The 4410-nt window shown below is 34.8% G+C and overlaps 1 long non-coding RNA gene across 1 annotated transcript; it reads right to left on the bottom strand.

Moving 5' to 3' along the window:
• Positions 1-13: 13 nt before the first annotated feature.
• On the bottom strand, positions 14-1643 carry LOC138356484 (uncharacterized). Its single transcript, XR_011224470.1, has 3 exons — positions 1492-1643; positions 528-634; positions 14-75 (listed from the first exon to the last, which is right to left on the bottom strand). It is a non-coding gene; the product is annotated as an uncharacterized lncRNA (long non-coding RNA).
• Positions 1644-4410: the final 2767 nt, after the last annotated feature.

Here is a 4410-nt window from a genome sequence, read left to right as displayed (position 1 = left end):
AGGCTCTCCGCTGTTTTCATTATTCGTCATATCCGACTCTGCTATGTGATGCACATGTATTTTTGCTTCACCACCCTGTAATGAAATATTGTTTGTTACTAATTGTTTTCAATAATACATTATTTTATTATATAATATGTAATTTATTAATTAAAAACCCTTTCCATATTATAGAAAAAAACTAAAACAAGAATCTATATAAAACTATAGAATAGAATAGACTAATAGAATAGAATATATATATCATATATATATTTATATAAATAAATATATATATATATAAATATATGTATATATATTTATATATATATATATATTATTATATCCTGTATTATTCCAGCCCATTATTAGAGATAGTAGCCACCTCTTATTTTGGTTTTCTTTCATTATTAGTGCTCAGAAAATTAAATATATCTACATATTTAGTCAAAATCAATTACATTATTTTATCTTATTCATAGCATAAATGTTCACAAAGATTACTAAAAAGAGATAGAATTAGACTACAGCAAATTGGCAAACTTTACCTTGTATCTGTTTCCACCGTGTTTGTTTGGGGCGTTCTTCAACATATCAGCAATACTTGTCTCAACATCTCTTTCAGTTGCATTAGTGTGGGTGTTGATACAGGCTTCTGGAAAGTTATAAGAATTAATTAATATATATAATTATAATTCTTTTTGTCAGGAGACAAGAAGCCACAGAGTAATAACATTGTTGGCTTTTATTTAGGTGTTCCCCTGTTCTCCAGTCTTCCTCCGTCCCCTCGTCCCCTTTGTCCTCCCCAGCATTCTCCATTCCCCTGTCCCCTCGTCCTCCCCACCATTACCCTCTCCTCTGTTCCCTCGTCTTCCCACCATCCCCCCTGTCGTCCTCCCCACCATTCTAAACTACCTCATCCCATGCATTCCATGATGGTCTGATGCTTCCATCTGAAAATTGGGAACATCAAAAGATCTGACTTTCCCAATTTTCTGATGGGAACATCAAATGATCTGATATTCCCATCACTGAAAAATAAAAACAGATAAAAAAAATGATATGAAAAAATAGAAAATAAAATATACTCATGAAATGAACAGAATGGTTAACAACGCAGCTCAATTGCAATGCAATGTCACAATAACATTTAAATATACTTTAAGATATAATCTAGAAGAAAATAAGGATATTGAAACGGTTCATGAACTCTATTTCAATAAAGGACACTATGGGGAACTTTGAAAAATAGTTATTGAGTATAATTAGACAGACTTGTTGCTAGGCAGAGGAGTAATGAGATATATGGCAAATTTTGCAAAATATACAATGAAGGTACACAAACATTCATACCCAAACAAAGCAAAATGCTAGGTAAGAACAAAGCATTTGGCCCGTAGGAGAAAGGAGATACCCACAAGACTAGAATACAAGTCATTAACAAGCATGCAAGTATAATACATAATACATGCAGACATATATATAATCCAAAAAAATGTCAAATTTACGTACTTATTATTACATTACAAATATCCAAGGTTTTGAAGACACGTTTCCTCTTGCGCCCAACGAGTGAATACTGAGACCAGACCCCATAGGTCCCTATCCTCCTCATCATTCGTCTCACTGTGTCTCCACAGCTTGCACCGCCCATTTGAGACAGCGTCTGGACCTGTTAAAATAATGCATAAGCTGTAAGGTAATAGAGAATAATATATATCTTTCAATCTCAACATTAGATTTTCTAATTTCCAACTGTATTAAATAAATAGCATTAAAATATTTTCCTTCTTAACTATTACAAAAATCAACGAATTTGAGTAACTTTTGCTTTTGTTTTATTTGTACCTTAAACATAACACTGAACAATCAATTATGTGCCACCCCACCTTCCTTCATCTGCAAAAAAACTAATCAAAAGACATATGTACAAGGCTAAAAAAATTCAGCAACACTTACCATACTCAGGCTAAAAGAATTAAGCAACACTTACCATACTCTTTTTATATTCACTGTTAACTTTTAGCTCATGTGACAGACTTTCCACCTGCTCAACAGTTTCAAGTGGGGATGGAAGAATGTCTTCCAGGATTGGTATATCTCCATGTGTTTTTGACATATGGGTTTCCGTCATTTTGACAATATTCAGGAATTTTGCAAAAATAATGGCATTTACTATTTTTAAAAGATTATTAGCAAATTTACAGAAATGGTGCATTCGGAAGACAAAACCGTGGTAGACATGGTTGGAACAAGTTAGGTGAGAGGGTGGTGGAGGCCAAAACCATAATCATAATCATCTGTATCAAACCTTATTACAGGTAAAACCAGTAGGCAGTCTACTGTATTTTATCAAACCGTTATTAGTATAATAGATCTCGTAATAATTTTGCAAAAATAATGGCATTTACTATTTTTAAAAGATTATTAGCAAATTTACAGAAATGGTGCATTCGGAAGACAAAACCGTGGTAGACATGGTTGGAACAAGTTAGGTGAGAGGGTGGTGGAGGCCAAAACCATAATCATAATCATCTGTATCAAACCTTATTACAGGTAAAACCAGTAGGCAGTCTACTGTATTTTATCAAACCGTTATTAGTATAATAGATCTCGTAATAATTTTGCAAAAATAATGGCATTTACTATTTTTAAAAGATTATTAGCAAATTTACAGAAATGGTGCATTCGGAAGACAAAACCGTGGTAGACATAGTTGGAACAAGTTAGGTGAGAGGGTGGTGGAGGCCAAAACCATAATCATAATCATCTGTATCAAACCTTATTACAGGTAAAACCAGTAGGCAGTCTACTGTATTTTATCAAACCGTTATTAGTATAATAGATCTCGTAATAATTTTGCAAAAATAATGGCATTTACTATTTTTAAAAGATTATTAGCAAATTTACAGAAATGGTGCATTCGGAAGACAAAACCGTGGTAGACATGGTTGGAACAAGTTAGGTGAGAGGGTGGTGGAGGCCAAAACCATAATCATAATCATCTGTATCAAACCTTATTACAGGTAAAACCAGTAGGCAGTCTACTGTATTTTATCAAACCGTTATTAGTATAATAGATCTCGTAATAATTTTGCAAAAATAATGGCATTTACTATTTTTAAAAGATTATTAGCAAATTTACAGAAATGGTGCATTCGGAAGACAAAACCGTGGTAGACATGGTTGGAACAAGTTAGGTGAGAGGGTGGTGGAGGCCAAAACCATAATCATAATCATCTGTATCAAACCTTATTACAGGTAAAACCAGTAGGCAGTCTACTGTATTTTATCAAACCGTTATTAGTATAATAGATCTCGTAATAATTTTGCAAAAATAATGGCATTTACTATTTTTAAAAGATTATTAGCAAATTTACAGAAATGGTGCATTCGGAAGACAAAACCGTGGTAGACATGGTTGGAACAAGTTAGGTGAGAGGGTGGTGGAGGCCAAAACCATAATCATAATCATCTGTATCAAACCTTATTACAGGTAAAACCAGTAGGCAGTCTACTGTATTTTATCAAACCGTTATTAGTATAATAGATCTCGTAATAATTTTGCAAAAATAATGGCATTTACTATTTTTAAAAGATTATTAGCAAATTTACAGAAATGGTGCATTCGGAAGACAAAACCAATTTTTCACTTTTGACAATTGAGCACCTGCTACATCCAGATTCTAGGGAGGAAAGGAAGGACGATCTTACTGGATCCCATAGCCTCTCCGAGGCACAAACCAGGCTTTTACATAACCCCCCCCCCTGCACCCGAGCTTTTTAAAATAGTAAATGCCATTATTTTTGCAAAATTATTACGAGATCTATTATACTAATAACGGTAAATAAATAATAAATAGTAAATAAATCAAAATCAGTTACATTATTTTATCTTATTCATAGCATAAATGTTCTCGAAGATTACTAAAAAGAAATTAAATTAGACTACAGCAAATTGGCAAACTTTACCTTGTATCTGTTTCCACCGAGTTTGTTTGGGGCGTTCTTCAACATATCAGCAATACTTGTCTCAACATCTCTTTCAGTTGCATTAGTGTGGGTGTTGATACAGGCTTCTGGAAATTTATAAGAATTAATTAATATATATAATTATAATTCACTTTGCTATTCCCCATTCCACAGTCCTCTCGTCCTTCCCACTTCCCTGTCCCCACATCATCCCCACTATTCCCACTTCCCTGTCCCATCGTCCTCCTTACCATTTTCCCCTCCCCTGTCCTTCTTCCTCCCCCACCATCTCCCATTCACCTGTCCCTTTGTCCTCCCCAGCATTCCCCTGTCCCCACCATCCCCAACTCCCCAGTCCCCTCGTCCTCCCCACCATTACCCTCTCCTCTGTCCCCTCGTCTTCCCCACCATACCCCCCTCTCGTCCTCCCCACCATTCCAAACTACCTCATCCGATGCA

Source organism: Procambarus clarkii, chromosome 72, assembly GCF_040958095.1.
Source record: "Procambarus clarkii isolate CNS0578487 chromosome 72, FALCON_Pclarkii_2.0, whole genome shotgun sequence".
NCBI classification, from domain to species: domain Eukaryota; kingdom Metazoa; phylum Arthropoda; class Malacostraca; order Decapoda; family Cambaridae; genus Procambarus; species Procambarus clarkii.
Note: the sequence above shows the minus strand (reverse complement) of the source record. Positions and strands in the feature narration are given on the sequence as shown.